Below are 21,098 nucleotides of genomic sequence, written 5' to 3'. Positions count from 1 at the left end.
GTGTGCTCAGCTCAGCTAACAGCTCGGTTGAGACAGAACTGCACCCTTGTCCTCCAACCCTACAGCGTAGGCACTGTCACTGAGAGACTTCTGGTCATGCAGGCTGAGTGGCAGCAGGATGTTTTGATTTCAAATTCCTGTCACGACCAAGAACGGATTCTGGCGCCCGCAGAATTAATAAATTAAACTCCAAGACCTCCTCCATACTGCTCCCTTTCCCTGGTCGTGGGGGTTCCCTGGTGACCATAAAAGTCATGGTGAGACTGAGAGCAGGCGCCGTGTGTCGAAAGGCATAGGGTGCAGCTCTAAAATTGCACCACTCCATGACCTCTCACCCTTACTGTAATCTACATCTGCAGATGGACCAGTATTACCCCCAGCACATCATAACATTGCGAGATCACCTGTCTGCACCAAGTGACCCAACAGTCTCCAGCTACAACGACCAGGCTTAGCAGCAGTAATGATTTACCCAGCACTCATTTAATCCTTGGGTAAGTGAAAGATAAAGTGGCGATTAATAATGTTGCTACAGAGAGATCAGAGTTGTGTTGTGCAACTTTTGACTTACCAGTAGCACAAAGGGTTAACATGCCTGGCACAACAAACATGTATTATGGATATCAAAGAACAGTATTTTATGTGGCTAGCTCATTAGGTTACTGCTTTTGTCACAAATATGCTTTACTTACTTGCAATCGTAAATTTCAATCCAATTCTACAGACTGGCCTACAAACTATTATCAAAGACATCCGCTGCATGTAAAAGGCATAGTATGACCGGAGTCGTAGTAACCGAGCTGGCCTGTATTGTGGTGATGCACTCTGTCACTCACACTAGTGCCAAAGTAATTATATCTTAATTTAGTTAAGTTACACCTCTGCTCACAGTTCTGTACTGACTGTGCTCAGTAGTCTAGAACTTCGACTGTTCATTAGGTGGGATCCGGGGTCTGTAGCGCACGTCTTCACCAGCTCCTTTACTTTAATAAACTCAATTTGGCATTCATTTATCACTACCAGGCCCTCCTGTGAAGTTCTTGCCCTTCCATTTCTGGTGCTTTGCAGCAGTTTTAGAATCTTCCTAGAGTTTCTGGTTCCTCGGATGGCTGTAACTTCTGATATGTAAAGGATTTTACTTGCGAGAAAGTGTTACTCATAATTTTACTGAAATTATGAAAAGGTCACACATAAGCAATTCGAAACCTTGAACGTAAGAGTTACCCACAGGCCGGTAGTTTTGTTGTTTTCAATTGAAAGTTTACTATTATATACATGTTAGATTGGTCCATGTATATTACATTTGCTCTTGCTCAAGCATAATTAATCTCATTACAATTGGTGTTTTTTGTTGTAAAGATGCATATACCACCCACATGCACCCCCGCAACACACACTACCCATATTCATCCCTCCAACACACACCATATAGCAACGCACCACCACATTCCACACCATGCCAGCTAAACACTTATAAGGTCCCAAAGGCGAGACCTATTGGCTATGCCAAAGCTCGTTTCTTTTGTTCTGTTGTGTGGTATTGAGTGGTATCAGGATGTCAAAAGCTTCTGGTAGCCACTCAGATTTTGAATAGAATTTATGCTTTCCAGATTTGTACTGGATGTTTTGCGTTTCAAAGTGTTCTAAATTGAGTTTGTTCCACGGACGATAGGTGGATGGATGTAAGGTAGTTTTAGGTGAGTCGCTTAGCGCTGTTTTATGTTGGAAGGCAAGCAAGTGGTGGTGGTCTAACCATGTGACTGGAGAGTCGCTTAGCGCTGTTTTATGTTGGAAGGCAAGCAAGTGGTGGTCTAACCATGTGACTGGAGTTATAGTTTGAAAGGTAACTAGTTCAGTATTAGAAAAAATGACATCTAGGATATGTCCAGCGATGTGTGTCGGACTGTGGACAATCTGATGCAGATTCAATGCGTCTAGGCCGGTGATTATTGTATTTTGGCTGGGTCATATTGGGTTTATCAAACCAAATGTTAAGGTCCCCCAGAACGCATAGGTTGGAGTGTATTGTTATCAGGTTTGAAACTGTGTCTAGAAGTGCGTCTGGGAATGCCTTGCTAGGTGGAGGTCTGTAAAGGAACAAGAAGTTCCAGGAGGAAGACGATGTAGGATTGCATCTTGTTAGAAGAGCCTCACAATTCTTTATGGAGATGTCAATTTTAGTGATATGTATTGTTTGCCTGAATACAACAGCTAGACCACCTCCTTTTTTGGCTATACGATTTTGGGTGATTATTTGATAGCCTAGAGGAATGGCTTCATGCAGGACTGGAGCCATATCTTCCCAACCATGATTCGGTTATGAATCGTAGGTCTGGTTTTGCATCGGTGAGAAGGTCGTAGATGTGATCCTTGTTTTTAGAGCGGGATCGAGCATTTATTAGTAAAGTTTAGTGAGTGGCCTACGATGATAGTGGGACTTTGTTTGGTAGAAGAGTGATCAGTATTGTGTGGGTTTGTAGCAGGGGTGTTTTTAGTGCTGGTATTAGCTGTATTAGGATTGCGACACTGTGTAGCTGTTCTGTATCGTGTTCCTCATCCAGCATGCTAAGAAGGCATTTTGATGGGTCTTCATGTGTATGTGTTGGAGATGGTGTTTGAGAGTGAGTTGGAGTGCTGTGTTGCTTTTGTGGTGTAACATTGTTGTGAAGTAGACATGGGGAAGCAAAGTTGTGACGTGTGGCATGTTGCTTATATTTTTTGTGTGTGTTTAAGGCGGAAGGTGTATGAGCCAGGGGCGGTGGTGCAGCATGTGGGTCATGTAGTAATGTTCTAAATTGTCCAATGGATGATAGGCGGTTAGAAGAGAGGTGCTGTATTGCTGTATCTGTGTTAGGTGTGGTTGAAGAGTGAAAGCTTGGCATTGGAGTTTGTTCCTTTGTGTGGTTTGAAAGGTGGGTATATGTTTGTATTTTGTGATGGTTAAGTATTATGAGGTGTTGCGCTTTGAAGATCTTGTTGTGCTGGTGTGTGTGATACGTTTTGCTTTTGAGGAGTAGTGAAAAAGTGTGCTGATGTATATGTTTCACGTAATGGATTTGGTGGTGTAGTATTGTTTGTGAGAGGAGGATGTGAAGTTGAGGGGGTGGTGATGTGTTTATGAGTAGAGCATGTTGTGTGGAGGAAGGAATGAAGTAGAGGTGAGAGTGTTCATCTTAGACTGGTTTGTTGCAAGAGTTACAAAGTGTGGTGGTATGCAGTGTGTGTGTGTTGTGCGTTAGTGTTAATATGGTAGAAGGGAGAGGAGGGTGTTTGTTGGACAACTGGTGGAAGGATGATTATACGTTTGTTAGTGATAAAAGGTGGTCAGTTAGGTGTAATTACAGCAGGGAGAGTGTGTCTAAATGGGATGTAGTTATGTATGGTGTTGATTGGCGTTGGTTTAGTGATGAGTGTATTGGTTCGTGGTATAAGATAGAGTTGTGTACTGTTTGTAGATGATGGTGGATATGTGTGGTAGTTGGGATTGTAGGGTGTGTAGATGTGGTTTGGCTGGGTTTGTAGTGCAGGCTGGTACATTAATCTGTGCATAGTGTTGTGCGTGGTGTACATTTGGTCTGACTGTGTTGCTCTTGTTTGTGGATGTGGATGTTGTGGGCTGGTTATTGCTAATTGAGAAAAAGGGCAGCATTTCTGGCCCTAGTCCTGAACAGGCTCAAACAGGAAACTGCCCTGTCCTCTCTGCCCTTAACAGGCTCAAACAGGCAACTGCCCTTGTCCTCTCTGCCCTTCGCCTCGACGCCCGGGTTGAGACGTGCTTGAACTTCTGCGCATTTGCAAGCGCGCAGAAGCGAGCACGCAGCGCATTCTTAAGAAATGTCGGGCTCCGACGCGCACTCTCCGGGGTCACTGACTGGCCAAGGTCCAGGAACATGCAAATGCAGCCAGAACGCTTCCCTCACCGGATGATCCGGGTTGGCCAAGAGGTGATAGTTTCTATATTTATATAATTTCTATCAATAGTGCGCGCATCCTCAAAGTGGTAAGTTTGTGAAGGAGGCTCAGCTTCCAATGAAACGACACAGAGTGGTTGTCTGCACACTCAAATATCTTAGCAATGTCGCCTTGTACGTTATCGAAAACAGGAGCCCAGTGACCTCTTTAGATGCGTAGACTATGAGAGGTTGTTTTACAACCTGGATGCTTCAGGGGCTATATGGAGTCTCAACGCTGACTGGACATGACAAGGGGGGGGTTTAAGACCTTTCGCCTTGGTGTCAGGTGGCATATGTTTTCCACTCCAGAGAACACACCTTTCTAGAGGGTGTGCCATCAGCTTTGATCACACTATTGACGGCACACAAAACTGTACACGAGGGTATAACGCCACTGCGCAAGTGTACTGAAAATATAACAACCTGCTCCGAGTCAGAGCCATGTGACAGGCACAAATTTGCAGTCAGCTGGCCTAGAATAAAGTTGCAATGACCATGATGCCTCCCTGGATAAATAAGGGCCGACTCAAATATAATAGACCTCTACCTGCAACGTTTAAAATGTCCTATACTGTGTGGAAAGCCTGTTTGAGTACACTGGGAAGAAATCCCAGTACAAAAAGCCATCTTCCTCTGTTAGAGGGAAACGTTGTACTTTTTTTGCAATACAGGCAACGCAGGTGCTAGTATGCATCTACATAGACACCGACACTCCGATCATTCGGAGATCAAAGGGCTTTACTAGTTGCATGTGTGAGAAGTTGGCCTGATATAGGATGTTCACTAGTTCTAGTGACCACCTTGTATCAGTCCAAACAACCCTTATGGTGATTGGTTGTAAGTCAACCTTATAGACCAGCTATCCTAATGGTAGCATGGGCAAAGCAGTCTTAGGCTAAACTCTTTTGGCATGTGAAGCCAGCTTTTTTACCACATATAACCCCTTGAATACCAGATGAAAGGACACCACACAGGTTGTTATGAAAATAAACCATATATTTATTAATAACAAACACCTCTGAACTCTTTATGAGATCAAAGGGCTAAGCACATGACAATCTCTTAGGAAATATACGACAAGTTGCACAAAATTACAATGGTGCCCTAGGGGCACGGCAAACCATATACTAAGTAAATGGGTTAAGGAAATCGATAGAAGGAATGGAGCTGTCCAGAGGCTGTAGGACCGCGGAACTACGCTATCCTAACCTTAGGTAAGTAATAGGAGGCCCACGGGACGCGGGTGCAGAGTGGGAACTCACACGCGGGATGCGTAACAACGTCTATGGACAGTACAGTTCAAGTAAAAGGTAAGTACAGACAATCCTGACTGGTTAGGACTAAAACGACTGAATCTAGACACTAGGAGTCAAGCTACCCTTGAGCACCGAAATGCTCTTGTTACCTCACCCACGGGCTGCGGGTGCATAGGTGCGAAGTCGGGTCGGGTTTCTGCGTTGAAGTCTATGGAGCCTGAAAGAAAAGATGCTGCAGGCGACCAGGAGGAAGATGTCCGGTGTGATCCAAGGGTGGATCAGAGATGCTGAAGACCTGAAAGCAGAGGGGACAATGTTCAAAGTCACTAGCCAGTGACTGGAGTGGAACCAGGAAGGAACCAGATGTCGTTGCCGCGATCAGAGTGGACGCTTGACTCTGCAGCCACGTGGACCAGGAGGAGTCTTCGACGACCAGGATGGAGGCACGAGCTGTTCCACGCAGGCTCTCGCTGTCGGCGGTGTCTGTTCCGGATTCGGCGTCAACAGGCCTTGGCAAAGGCAACCCACACGGTGAGTGGAAAAGGCGTCTGGTGCGGACTAGGAGAGTCCGAGGTGCTCCTCTTTTGGAAGGGAGCAAGGGCCAGTCTGGAAAAACCAGACCAGCAGTGTAGTTTTCAAAGTTCGTCGTCTAGGAGGTCACTAGCCAGCCGGCAAGTGACCAGACAACGCGTCGAGCATCAAACAAGCAGAAGGGCCCCACGCAGATCTCGTGGAAGCTGGAGGGCTGATCTTCGGTGCAGGGGCTGCTCGGGGCTGGGGCTTCTCAATCCCCAAAGCACTTGGTCGAGTTTACCTCGGGAGTCGTGCTGGAAGCGAAGTGCAGTTTCTCCAAGATGGCCGGTCCCACGTGTCTCGTCGCACCCACGGATCTCAGCTGTGCTGCAGATGTGAGTTGACGTCGGGCTCTGAAGTCTGGATCCTCAAGGGAAGATGACAAAGTGAAGCCGCTGGACGCTTGATGGTGCCTGCAGTTGCAGGGTGGACACTCCTTGCCCACAAGGGAGATTCTTCAGCCTTCTGTGGAGCAGAACGTCGAAGTCCAGAGTTTCTTCTTGTAAAGTTGATCAGGATAATCTACTTTTGAATGGGACCAGCTCCTACCTTTATCCTGCTAAAGGGGGCTGTACGACGACTAAGTCCCTCCTATGGGTGGGACCAGGAAGGGGGGTGGTTACACCCCCTAGCCTTTGTCCGGTTTTCACGCCAGAGCTGGGGCAGGGATGCCCCAGCAACTGGTTTGAACCGGTGTATGCACAGGGCACCTTGTGTGCCCCAGGCATGTCTCATTCCTTTCAGGCATGTCCTACCCAATACACAAAATCCTGTCTGGGGTGGTGCTAGCACCTCCCAAGGCAGGAAACCCTTTGTCCAAGCCTCCCTTGCTGGAAGGACTCCCAGCAGCAGGAGGTCAGACTTGTGTCTGTGGTGGCAGCATCCATTTTGTGATGCCAAGGCTCGAGTTAACTTTAACCGGGGTTCACAGTTACATACATGTTGTGTCCCTCTAGAAGGGTGGAATGCTACCCCCGTCGCCAGAATTGGCGAGGGGGTAGTATTCCAATTCATATGACACCTTACTCGACATGTTTTGATAATGTTATACCAGAGTTAGCATTCAACTGCGAGGATGATAATGCACTTAGGAGTATATGGTATAGCGTTATCATGGAACAGCTATTAGGACTTGGTTCCGCAAGCTACAGACAGGCTCAGCTCATGCCAGAGCACCATCTCACATAATTCAAAGCACTCTGCCTCCAGGACTGATAAGGCCTGCCATAGGAGTGACTGATAGGAATATAGGGGTCCATTTTGGGGTTAGATATAGGTATACTATATCTACAGCAAAGGGTGATTACACCAGCTTGCCCCAGCTGTCTTACCAGCCAGTTGTGTCTGTTTAGATGGCCATCCAGGGGTGGCATAATACATGCTTCAGCCCCTGGTAGGCCCTGGGTACACCTATGCCCTGGGTACCGAAGGTACACTGTACAGGGACTGATAAGGTGGCCCAGTACCAATTGGTAAATGCACCTAAAGTACATGGTTGTCAATTGAGAGAGAGAACAGCTAGGCTGTGGGTCTGATTAGCAGGCCCACAGCCAGGGAAAGTCGTAAACCAGTGAAGCAAAAAGCAAAAATCTGGGGTGACCATAGGATTGCAGACCCTACTCTCCTACAGCATGTTTTCCAGATCTGAAGATGGTGCCTTCTTTGGAGCTTAAAGGGCTTTTCGGTCAAACATGGGGATTTTCACCTTAGGGAGACTTGGCTGTTTCCGCTGTTTTATAGCGTTATGCAACTGGGTCCAACGAGTTCACCCTGGTCTAATTTTTCAACTCGTTCTCCCTTTAGTGCCTGGTCTCATCTGTCTCCTTGAAGGTTTCAAACTCTGAGCACCTCTACGAAGACACAGCATACAGCCCCCAATGACACTGCTGCTGAAGCTTACCATACTTATAAGGTCCCAAAGGCGAGACCTATTGGCTATGCCAAAGTTTTTTTTTTTTTTTTTCTACCGACCAGGTAATATACAAAGATAAAACTGAAGTGCTGGACATAGAAGAGCACCACCAGGAGGCATGACTGCAAAGAAGTGTTAGAAAAGCAACAGGGAGGACAGAGGTAATTTATGCTGGTGGTATCCACAGAGAGGTTGCCACACCGATATGGAAGCACACAAATCTCACAACCAACTCTTCTCTACCTCGGGGTGCCCATGAACAGCAATGGGTAAATCTGCTTTGAGAAAGGGAGGACAGAGAGGCTGGGATGTAGGCAGAGTGTGTGAACAGACCAGGGCCACCAGGCTCATCTCTTGTTGCAAGTCTCTTTATTGAGTTGAGAGAGGACTACTTCACAGCGTTAGGCAGCATAACCAGGTAGCAACTACAGAAGGGCGAAGTGAAACTGCACGCAATGTAGGAGGTGGCAGGGAGTGGGTGCAAGCAATGATGCAGGAGGGGTTGGGGTAGGCAGGTGCACGCAACAATGCAGGAGGCTGTAGCAGGGCTGGGTGCAAGCAACCACACAGGAGGGTGCAGTGGTGCAGTATGGGAGAGGGAGATCTAACAACTTACAGCCCAGGAGGAAATTTCAGGAGTAGGAAACAACCGAAAGAGAGGGAAAGCAATAGCAGGGATGGTGGGAGGCAGCAGCAAGATGGACAGCGGGAGAAGTGGGAGACAAGCCAAGCAACAACACAGGGCTGAGGAAAACTCTTATGCAGTTAGAAAAAAAAATCCAAACGCAACAGTGTAAGATCACTTGACAACGAAGAGGTAATTGGCCTATGCTCCAGGGAAAGCACAAACCCAAAGAGAAAATGAAACCGTCAGACACCGACCAGTAAGAAGCATAGAAATGAGTGACTATGAAGCCAACTAATGGAACTCAGCAGACAAATTCAAAGCATTTGTTAAGGTTAAAGTAGTAGTAAGGATAGGTCCAGGCAAGTTAAGAGGCCTAAAAGTAAAGTGGACTTTCAAAATTAAACAAGACAAGTCTTTAAGGGGGGCGCTAGAGGGCGCACAGCAAGATGGCCGCACCTTCGTGAGGCTCTGCCTGACCGAGCCAACATTCGCCCAATATTTGCTGCATCCAGTTATTCTTTCCCGTTTTATTGATGGCGGGACCCTGCTGACATACTGTGGAGTGGAGTGAGGCAGTTTGCAGACGCGGGGATCATTGTAAAGCGGCCACTCCTGTACAGACCTAGCAACCGCGAGGCCTCCTAAAATGGCGGACTGAGGGGCTGCTGACCGGACTGACTAGAATGCCAGAAACCGGTCCTCGGAAGCTTGTTTCCGGTCCAGGGAAGGCATGGCTTGGCAGTTAGGGCTGGACTGTTCCTATGAGGCACAGGGTCAGACTGATTTGCATATAGCCATGTCTGAACTGGGGTGGCAGAGTGGGCTAAAGAACGGTGATGGATCAAAGCCAGATCTTTTGACTGGGTGTGTGAGTTTGATTTGTTCAGATGCTCCGTCCATCACCACCCCCTTTTGTACCACTAGTTCCATGGGAAGCCATCCCGGCACGGACTAGACTATGATCAATGCCTCGAATTGCTGGAGATGTATTTTATCCCTTTATGTATCTGTGATGCATTGTCTGCTTCTTGAATTCTTTCTGTATGGACTGCGACACACACATCCCGGCTGCACTCGGGAGTTTAAAATTTATGTTTTCTTTTCAAAATGATAAATAAAAACTTTTTTTATTTTTTTAAAAAGACAAGTCTTTAAAAAAAAAAAAAATCCTACCCTCATGATACTTAATACTCGTTTTTCCTTGTGTTTCCGGATATTTAAGATTACCTGAGACACAATTAACAGCATTTGTCATTTTCTTCGTAAACCTGCCACATCAGTGATTGTTTTTTAAATGCAACATATTTGTTGCAAGCACAAAGCGACATGTAAATTAGCAGCATAACCTCTCGTTTTAGCTATTGGTTTTACCAATGCTTGTTGGAATGGATTCGTGGTGGTTCTTTATGGCACGGAATACTGACATTTTCCAATTTACAAAGGATGCACAAAGGCAGAAGCTGTGCGGAATCAGGCATTCCTGTTTTTAAAGTGTTTCAAACCTTTAAAATTGCTCGAAAGTAAAGTCAAAAGGTGATGCAGGAATGACATCTTATTTAGCTATTGGTTTTACCAATGCTTGTTGGAATGGATTCGTGGTGGTTCTTTATGGCACGGAATACTGACATTTTCCAATTTACAAAGGATGCACAAAGGCAGAAGCTGTGCGGAATCAGGCATTCCTGTTTTTAAAGTGTTTCAAACCTTTAAAATTGCTCGAAAGTAAAGTCAAAAGGTGATGCAGGAATGACATCTTATTTACAGGCAGCATTTGCATCTTTGCTAAAATAAGCCATGGTGCGAGTTGTAATAGCAGTATTTCAAACAGTAGAGTACGGTTTCCCTGCATTGAAAAGTGGCAAGAAAATTGATGGTATTTGTATTTTTTTCTCGGAGAAAACACAATAAATTTTCTCTTGCATATTCCCTAGGGAAGATTTACCTACAGTGTAAAGTGTTGGACTTGTGGCCTGACCCAGTGCTCCGTGCTGTATACTGTGGAAGACAGAAGCAGAAGGTGAATTTAACCAGACAGTCTGACGACCAAAAGTAAAGACTGATTTTTTTTTTCCTCAGGGGGAGAAAATTGTGTGGTGAAACAAGTAAAGTGGACTCACACCCAAACCTAACAACCAATGTCATGCAAGAAACAAGCATTTGTTATGCAATACATCTCGCGTTTGTGAGAGTTCGAGCTATTGACATTGTAATTTAAAATCTTTTTTACTTTCATTTTTTTGTTTGCAGTAGAAGGATCATATTTGCATAGTGCTCTTGCCATTCGTAGAACCAGAAAATGGGAAATAGGTTACTAGGGACGAGAGGTGGAAAATAAGTGACAGCAACAGAAAAAATATTTAAAAGAATGGTGGTTGTGGCACCCAGGAAGCTTGGGCCTCACGGGTGGTGATGCTAACAGGACACTGGGTGCTGAAGCTACGGTTTGGGGCATGTTGAAGGTACCAGTGAGTTTCACAATGTAAGAAGTCTGATAAAATATATACAAATCTACACAAAAATGCAGTATGTTATAAGCGTCACTGGATAGTCGTAGAAGCCTCGCAGTCATTACTACAAGAAACTATATATAGGGAAACAAACATTCAGCAGCGATACCAGGAAAGTTCAGAAACATTTGGCATGCTCTACTCAAGCAGCAACCCAATTGTCTCCGCTGTAAATGAGACAAACAAAACAGTCCAGCTTCTTTAAAGGAGAAAGTGTTGGCTGTGAGGGCACTGACCTGCCTTAAGTATGTGTGCATATCTCTACACCATGTAACGATAGAGTTGCCTCACATCAAAAATAAAACAAGCTGTATTAATACAAATAATAAACAAGCATTAGAAATGCAATCGGGCTCTGATTTATTTGAGTTTGAGCTAATAGCAAAAATACATTACCATTTACAATGCCAAGTGTTATGGAGTATGTTAATGTGGTGGTGGTGGTAGTGGTAGTACTGGTGGTGGTGGTACTGGTAGTACTGGCGGTGGTGTTAGTACTGTTGGTGGTGGTAGTGGTAGTAGTGGTGGCTGTAGTAGTGGTAGTACTGGTGGCTGTAGTAGTGGTAGTACTGGTGGTGGTAGTACTGGTAGTACTGATGGTGGTAGTACTGGTGATGGTGGTGGTACTGGTAGTGGTAGTACTGGTGGTGGTGGTAGTGGTAGTACTGGTGGTGGTGGTACTGGTAGTACTGGTAGTGGTAGTAGTGGTAGTACTGGAGGTGGTGGTACTGGTAATGGTAGTACTGTTGGTGGTAGTACTGGTGGTGGTAGTACTGGTAGTGGGGGTACTGGTGGTGGTGGTGGTACTGGTAGCTGGAGTACTGGTGGTGGTGGTACTGGTAGCAGTAGCATTGGTGGTGGTGGTACTGCTGCCCGTAATACTGGAGTGTGTTAATGTGGTGGTGGTGGTAGTGGTAGTACTGGTGGTGGTGGTACTGGTAGTACTGGCGGTGGTGTTAGTACTGTTGGTGCTGGTAGTGGTAGTACTGGTGGCTGTAGTAGTGGTAGTACTGGTGGCTGTAGTAGTGGTAGTACTGGTGGTGGTAGTACTGATGGTGGTAGTACTGGTGATGGTGGTGGTAGTGGTAGTACTAGTGGTGGTGGTACTGGTAGTACTGGTGGTGGTGGTATTGGCAGTACTGGTGGTGGTACTGGTAGTGGTAGTAGTGGTAGTACTGGAGGTGGTGGTACTGGTAATGGTAGTACTGTTGGTGGTAGTACTGGTAGTGGTGGTACTGGTGGTGGTGGTACTGGTAGCGGGAGTACTGGTGGTGGTGGTACTGGTAGCAGTAGCATTGGTGGTGGTGGTACTGCTGCCCGTAATACTGGTAGTGGTAGTACTGGTGGTGGTGGTACTGGTGGTGGTAGTACTGGTGGTGGTAGTGGTACTGGTTGTAGCAGTACTGGTACTGGTAGTACTGGTGGTGGTGGTAGTACTGTTGGTGGTGGCATAACTTAATACAGTTCCTTACTATTACTATATATGTCATAAGGAAGAACGGGGGGGGGGGGTAATCCTCTACTGAAATGTATATTTTGTGTTTACAATATAGGACGTAATCGCGTTTCTGATATAAAACTAACAAATTAATCGGTCATGATTTACATACCCTAAGAACAGTCAGTTCCCTAACTCGCGTTTATTTATTAATTGTGTGTAAATCGGGGGCGTCGCGCAACGGCTGGTGCAGGGGTTTCTTGCCCAGGACTATAATATATTGGAACTGGTGTGAGGTGCAGTACCTGGGGTCCGCCATTGTGAATCTGACAGTGTGCAAACCACTGCCAACCAGAGACCTTTATTTCTTACAGATTGTTAGGTGGGTTCTCTCCCGAGGATGCCGGTGTGGATCTGTGCCACACTATGCAATGCTTGTGACCCTTTTGCATGGAACATTGTCTGATGAAGGCATCTCATCTGGGAGACCTTATACAGCTTGGACAGACCTTAAATTCTCGGTTACTAATACGTGCTGACAAAGTTCACTGGAAGAGGTTTTGGGGCTGATAGAGGGACGGCGGGAACAATGCAAACCCTCTTTTGAGATGCTGCACCTTTGTGAAGATCGCTGTAGTCTTGCTCAAGGCCAGGGTTTTATGGTGGGTGTAAAATGACCAGTGTTGGAGGGCGGAAGCCTTACTAGAGGTTGAATTGGGAAGAATTTCTACCAACAGAGGGCAGCACTTGTGCAGGGCTCCTATCTGGCCACAGCCTGTCCCGAGCCCTAAAGGTGCAATGAGTGGGTTAAGTACCATTAAGGAAGCTTCATAGAGGGTTTCATTGACCCGACCACCTATCTGAACTGGCAAACCCCTGCTCAAGCGGGACCTAGTTAAGACTAATATCCCTCAGGTGCAGGTACAACTTTAGATAATACAGGTCACTCGGGGTCCTTCTCCGTAGCCTTAACTCAGCCACACACGATGCTTAACCTCACAGACGTGTACAATGCTCTGGTACCTACGCCTTTATGATTCCGTCAATAAGTGCATGTAGCCTCCAGGGACCCACCTGGGAAAGGAAGCCACATTGCAGGTGTATTCGTACAGAACCTGTTCGCCCTCAATTGGCCTCTTGGCGCTAAGCACTGAAAACAGCCGTTTTGGTACTCCTCAATCTGACGGAGACGGGAATGCAGCTGAGTGGACACACTGGGGTTCACGCTTTTGACCACGAGATCAGAAATCTGACGCCTGCAGCGGGTACATTAGCCCACTCAGCCACCCGAGCCAGCTTTGCTTTCCGAGCGCCGGCCTCGCACATTCTTGCAGGGAGGCCAAGTTGTGCGTCTTCCTGGAGTTTCCTCCGCCGTTCCGTCCCAGAGGTGAGATCTCCGTGTCCTTGGCATGGTGTCCTCTCTCCTCTGCTTGTGAGGAGCTGCAGGGCCCTCCCTCTCTTTAGAGAAATCCTGTTTAGCATGCAGCCCTCGCCCTGCATAAATTATGTTCATGACACAGTTGCTAAAAAAAAAAATGTGCAACTAAAAAAAACTGCATTCAAGTTTATAAGCGAGGGGACCGCGGATATCTATATATGATTTTTAGAAAACGTACCGCTTACGCGTCTGCCACAATTCCAATTTGGGGAAAAGTACCATCGCACAGTTTTGGAATAATATATATACAATATTTATATATTAATGAGACGAATACTGCTCCTCTTCGTACCTCTTTGTGCGGAAAGCGGAGACATCCAAATTAAATGCCAGACGTGTTTACACACCATTTCTCTTTCTATTTCATCTTTCCGAGATATATTTTAAAAAAATACAGTGGCGCTGAAAAAACGGAACCCTTCGCCTCACGGATCATCTAAAACGAGTTACAGACGCACGTGTGTGCAAAACCCAAACTAAACACAGATAGGTGAAGTAACTAATAAATGTGGAAGGAGCCGCACACGGCGTCTATGCCTGTGTGCACGTGAGGAGGACGCGCGCCCGACAAACACACTGCTAGATGGTGAACGCGCGCACACCATCTGGAATGCATTACACGGCCACCCTGACAGCTCCTAATTATAATTTATGTACTTCTTTGCGCGAGCACGAACGAAATATGCCCAAAATGGCGGAACAAAACTACATTTACCCTATCACTTCAAGCCTATTAAAACGACAACACAAGGAAGACGAATCACTGGCCAGATGACAGAACACTCTAAGGAATGTCTGGAATTTGTCTCGGCCAAAGCCCTAGGAGATACTTCTTTTTTTTTCTTCTTTAACATTAGTTCTCTAACTCCTCCCACTTTCAGTGGGGAGGAGTCCGAGCCCTAAAAACCATGAACATAGTGTTCTTATAGCCAGCAGAAGATGCCCACCATTTTATAATAGTAAATAATACGTGATTCTGTTACTTGGAAAAATGTGCTGAGAGAGCGATCGGAGCACATCTTTTTGCTGGTGCTTGTAGCATCTTACAAAAACCACCACAAAAAAATGTGAACGCTAATTAAATAAAGAACACATTCTTTTAAAATGGTGTGCATTACCATTAGTGGGTAGAAAAAATAAACTTCTTGGTCCTAGTGACACATAATTCACACATGCTTTAAGTTACGAGGCAGCAAAGAAGTGGATTCCTGTGTGTGCCCGGGAAGGGGGCCAAGTGTGCGCTCAATTGGAGGATAGGAGTGCTTTTTGCCGGTAAAAGTAGTTTTCGAAGCGATAGATAGATAGATAGATAGATGGATATTGTTATTAGCTTTGAAATAGGAAACAACCCCCAAAACAAGTGATAATAAATAGAGCAGAGGGTTGTTTCCATGAAGCCGGGGCGTTGGTGGGACGCAAAAACTAATCACTACACGAGCAGAGGTAGGCCAACAAGTGTGTTCTGAAACTATCGTAAATAACGAAGCGTAAGAGCACATGTAACAAGGGCAGTCTGCATGGGAGGTTACAAAAGTGCAAAAGGAGGGACTAGTAAGCCATTTCGCCAAAACAAAGGCTGGATTTTATGGATAGTAAGAGAAGCCAATAGAAAATATGGGAGGGGTTTGAAGCCGATATTCTATGTAAAGCATGCCTCACAAAACAGCGCATGCGCTGCCCAGGCTCAACCTAAAAAAAGAATTACAAAATAAATCAGAATAGCCTTGAGACACAATCTAAAAGTCCAGTTAGTAAGCACACGGTAATAATCTTAGTTCCGTTAGTATTTTTTAATCAATCAGCTCATTCAATTATATTGTTGAGTGGACAGATTTCATAGGGTGATAAAAACTACTTACGCCACACTATCTATTTTACAAAGAAACAAAATAGACCAGACAGAAGGCAGGTAATATGGCTGAAAGGGAAAATACCAAACAAAAATGTTATAAACTAAAGGCTTCATCTACAAGAAAATGGCTTTCAGCGCAAGCAATTTAGCTGCGCTGTGCTGCGACATTTTCAAAGTGCAGGGATGTGCAATAGCATTCCTGTGCTTTACCATGGCATCATTCTGTAAGGGTGCCTGCACTGCGGGGATGATTGTTTTTGTACAACAAGGGATATCTTCCTGCACAAAAACAATTAATGGAATTTTCCTCTTTCTACCTGTGCTGCATAGGAGAAAAAAATACTGAGAAATACAAGTTTCTCCTCGTTTCACTACTCCTACACCTCCCCTGGAAAGGCAAAGGATTCTGCTGCATTCCCAGTTTTACAAAATGTTGCATATCTGGGAATGAGTCAAGTTCCATGGATGTTGGGTGGGAACACCCACAGCAACATCCATGGAAAACACCCCTTTCACACAGATTAATGCGTGAAAAGGTCCCATATTTACAAGGCCGCGAGTAGTCACACATGGTGGCTTTACTTGGCCTTTTAAATGAGTAAACCCATTGTGCCACCGGTGTGCCAAAAAAGGTGACGCACAGTCGGCACAATGAGCTTGTCAATAAGCCCTTTCGCACATGCATGCAAGTCAATACATCCTGTGCATAATGAGATTACCAAGCATAACACCTACTCCTAAAAAGCAAAGGCCGATTAACAGCAACTCATTCTCAAAAACAGATGCAGGCCCTTAAGATAGATGTGTTACAGTTGTGTTGCTTGAAGATGCAGAACACAATTTAGTGTCCGAAAGAGGAGCTTAGTTGCTCATGTCTCATTGTATGGACTACTAGGTGTACAAACAACTTGATGAAATTTTACTGTGTCTGGGCCAGGGAAATACAGAGGGTCTTAAGTAGGTGTGTGCTTAACTTTCATAGTTTCACTCTGCGGAATTACATAGTGTTACATAAAAACTCAACGAGATTCTTCAGCGTTCCATCAATGGAAGGAAAATATGCATGTTGCACTACAATTTAGTGTAAGTAGACCAAGCAGTGCTTAAAAAAAGCACTAACTGCACTATGCGGTGCTCAAGAGCACGCTGCCATTGGAGTTGATTTTGCTGCAGCTTGCATGAATATCTATTAGAGCGGCAGGCAGCAAATCTACTGGAGAAGCAGCCCTTTGACCGCAACGGCCATAGAAAATGGCACTAGGGTAAGCCAATCACCCTCGCATTTCTGAAGCCTCGCAGGAAAATATTCTGGGCTTGGCGGAATTTGTCCAGAACTCTGTCACAACAGTTCCCAAATTCCATGGGCAGAATTAAACATTGTATAGGAATTGCATTTATATAGCACTTACTACCCCTCATGAGGCATCAAAGTGCTTTTTCGGCAAGTAGCACAGTACTCCGAAACTCTAAAGGATTAGTAGTGAATTAATATAGTGAAATATGAAATTAATTTCAGCTGTGGATAGCTTAGCCTGTTATTTGGATTGAGAAGGATAGTGGAGGGATAGAAAGGGGAAAGGTTTGCATTCATATAGCGCCTGCCACCCCTGATGAGGTGTTGAAACGCTTTACGGAAAGTAGCATGCTACTCTGGAATCAATAAAGGATTAGTGTTGAATTAGTCTACGGAAATATGAAATTGATTTGAAAGATGGACATTTTAGTCAGTTATGTGGATTGAAAAGCATAGTGGAAGGATGGCGAGGGAAGAGTTTACATTTATATAGCGCATGCTACACCAGATGAGCGGTTGAAGCACTCTTCGGAGAGTAGCACACTTCTCCGGAACCCAAGGAGGAATAGTAGTGAATTAGTGTAAGGAAATAGGAATTTGATTTGAGCGGTGGACATGTTAGTCCATTATTTGGATGGTAAAACCTTAATCCAGCTACAAAATCAGCTAAATAAATACTGTCAATTCATGCTCTCTCTAGGTCTAAAAGTGAATAAAAACAAAACCTATGTTATGCACATTGGTCCCAGGATAAGGAAACCTAAATCAGTTTTTATTGACAAAGTAAGGTTGGAACGCACCAGGGAATACCCCTATTTAGGAATTTTAATGGATGACAGATTAAGTTGGAAACAAGCCCTGGTCAGTAAAAAGTTACTTTTTCAGAGAGCGACCTCAGCTCTAGTTTCCTTTTCGAGGAAACTGGGTAAACCTGCTCCAGCAGAGTTACTAAAAATCTATCACGCTAAGTGTCATAGCGTGGCAACCTACGGTGCAGGGGTCTGGGGTTACGCTCCCATTGATACCCTTCAAACGGTTGAGAATGGGTTTCTCAAATACTTATTGGCAGTTCCTCATAGTGCTCCAACTTACGGTTGCCACATCGAGTTGGGCATTGACTATTTGATAGATATCATTAGATGCCAACCGATCTTGCTATGGCACCGCATATGGACTAAAACACAATGCCACCTAACCCGCTCACTGATAACTGATTGTTTGGCCCTGGCAAACTGGAGTAAAATCCCATGGCTTCTGTATGTGTCCAATTTCCTCAAGGACCCGGACTGTACATCTTATTTCTTAGAACCTTCCACGATGTCAGACTTCTCTAGGAAAGACTTGAAAAAATTATGCCTACTTCATCTTAGGGAACTACGTCTTTCCAAAGAAATAACTAAAACCTCAAACGTACAGATCCTGTCAGTCCAGACTGTTTTGGGTATTCAACCATACTTAACATATTATCTAACTATATATGAAAAATATGTACTAACTAGGTTTCGTTTTAATTCTTTCGCCTAGTTACATTTCCAAAAGAGCAGGACTGGTCACTCAATTTAATGAAATGCCCCTGTGATGGCATATCATCCCAGTCGACAATGCACGTAACATTGTTCTGCAGATATTACGAGCTTCCTCGCAAGCGCTGGATTATTCCCCTACTGCGAAAAATGGGTCTGAGATCTTGTCGGCCAGCCTATCTGGCCCTGCAGTTTCTGGACTCCCAATATACTGCCAAGTGTGTAGCCTGTTTTTTAAAACTATGCTTAAAAATTCACTGTACTTCCAATGTTTGCCACTGAACTAATGTTAGCAATGGTTTTAAATGACTTCTGCTTTTAAATTGTATTTTTGATACTGTGATTTCTTATTTGTATGGTTTTATCTCTGTACTTTTTATGGTTTCGTCAAGATGTAACCGAATAAGTTTTATGACTGACTGGCTAGTAGAGGGTTCGAAGAGGGAAGGGTTTGTATTTATACAGCACTTGCTGCCCCTACTGATTTGTTAAAGCACTTTTTGGCGGGTAGCACGCTACTTCAGGACCCAAACAGGATTACCGGGGCATTAGTATAAGGAAATCTGAAATTAATTTGAGCTTTGGACATTTTTTTTTAATTCATTTTTTTATTTTCACTGAACCACCATTTTCTTCATTATCCAATATAGGAGCACCCTCAAATACGCAAGTTCAGCATGTCTGCTGTACAAAAAAAACCTCGTTAGTTTGATTCAATAGACTAAACATTTGCTCCATATATAACACAAATCTAGCCACATATAAGATAAACATGACCCCTTACTTGCCTCTTAGTTTATTAACATTATCAACAGGATGGGGCAGGAAACAATTATGTTTAGAAACTATCACTTTTAATAAATACATAATTAAAGCATGAAATGGTAGCACACTCATTTGCAATCAGCACATTTCCCACTGAAATAGCCACAAAATTTCCCACCAATGTGTGGTTTTACTGATAAAACTATACAGTGCACAAAAAATGTGTGGAAATCGAGTTTTGGCAAATATTTGTCATTTGCACACCACAAAGTAAAGTGCTCCGATTTGTTTTGCTCCTATTTGAAATAATGTTTGCATCACACTTCTGAATTTAAAAATAAAAAAATGTAAAGTTCTTTTCTAATTCCCAATATATTTTCAAATATTTGCACTATTCATTTACAGGCTATTTAAATGCTGTGTGTTTGAAAATAAAAATGGACATCCTCCATACAGCCGTGTGGTTCATTGTGATTGTCAGACAGCAATTGACAAACACCTCACTTTAGTAAGAGAAAGAAAAGTAAACACGTTTTGATGGAGAAGAGAAGCAGTAAAATGGGCAAAAGACAAACCGACACCTCCTTAGTTCTGTAACAGACAGCAAATTTAAAGGCATCTTTATTGCTCATTCACTTTCTGAATGAAGGGAACACATGTTCCTTTCCAGCTCAAGTTAACTCGCCCGAACAAGTAGGTCCTATAAATAGCTCGACCTAATAATATCTGACTCGCCATAGTAAATGGACGAATCGTTTTTGAGACCGAAGGCGGCCACAATAATCCTGGTGTATCACGTCTGGTTGCTGGACACTCCGCTTTGTTCTACCAGACTTGTCTCCGAGTTTAATGTGAGTGAGTATAGGGACTGACACTAACTGGATTTTGGTGTTAGATATGGGAGGACATTAGGATTACCATAGCTAATATCATAAGTCTAGCCTCCTGTTAAAGATACAGGGACAGAGCAAACTACAAGAGGTCTTCTCATGCAACTGCCCATTGGCAACTGGGTCGAAGTGTGTAAAATGATTTTAATGTTTTAATTAATAAAAATTGCTAGAAAAGACTATGTGTAGTGTGTACTTCCAAGACCCTTCCTCGATCGTTAATTAAATCAATATTTTTTCAATTCATTTCAAAACTGTTTCGAAAGCATAAAATAGAGGTCCATAGATTCCAGGTATGTGCTCACGGCTTTGGGCTTAGAGTCTTATATTAAGCCATGGCTCAAGCTTTACTTAAAAGTTTACGTTTTCATGCAAATTTCGCTAGTCTAGCCAGTTCCATGAGGATCTCTAAATTAAAAAGTAGCTTCATTGCTTCCATGCAGGTACGGATGCCGTATTTTAGAAACAAGGGTTTTAATAAAGTGCAACGTGCGAGACTCAGTTCAGGGCAGATGCAAACTAGGTAAGCCAGGGACTCCGACTGATGGCAGAGTCTGCAGGAGGTAACCACCTCTAGTGATTTCCAGCAAGTATTTATGTCTTTTATTGGCATGGCCAGGAGTCTGACCCAAAGGATTTGCTTTAGCATTGGTTTATTCAGAGCCGAAACAATTTGTCCTCATAAGAACTGACTAGAATCCCAATATTGTTGCTAGAGGACTCTATAGTCCTTCTGTCAACCTGCTTTGATAATATTCTGACTTGTTACCTTAAAATTTTTTAAACAGGCCCAGTACATGAGTAAAGTAACCCCAGTCGGACAAATCAAGGAGCAGCTCCGTAACAGCAGTTGATAAAGCGCCTGCCCATGGGTTTTTCCCTTTCGTAAAGATTTTTCAGGGTAGCTTTCATGGTGTGTAGGCTCAGTTGTCGCACTGCGTAATTTTGCATTGAGTTTGCAAAGAGCGTACGTCACCGCTGTGGCTTTGGCTTCTATAGATGCAATGTGAGCTGTTGGCCTGCCATTACTCATAATCCATACCCCCAGGTAGTTATATTTGGTTGTTAA

General features: G+C 44.3%; 1 protein-coding gene across 2 annotated transcripts in view; it reads right to left on the bottom strand.

Annotated features, from left to right (window-relative positions):
- Positions 1-21,098, bottom strand: part of ADNP2 (ADNP homeobox 2) — a 102,284-nt gene that overhangs the window by 42,187 nt on the left and 38,999 nt on the right. Inside the window, exon 3 of one of the 2 annotated variants that reach the window (XM_078687862.1) lies at positions 10,269-10,317. The exons of the other annotated variant lie outside the window; for it this stretch is intronic. The gene's annotated coding sequence lies outside the window, so the exon portion shown is untranslated. The remainder of the gene's footprint in view (positions 1-10,268; positions 10,318-21,098) is intronic. 2 annotated transcript variants of the gene reach the window in all.

This window comes from Lissotriton helveticus, chromosome 4_1, assembly GCF_964261635.1.
Source record: "Lissotriton helveticus chromosome 4_1, aLisHel1.1, whole genome shotgun sequence".
NCBI classification, from domain to species: domain Eukaryota; kingdom Metazoa; phylum Chordata; class Amphibia; order Caudata; family Salamandridae; genus Lissotriton; species Lissotriton helveticus.
The sequence above is the reverse complement of the archived record's forward strand: the minus strand, read 5'-3'. Positions and strand labels throughout refer to the sequence as shown.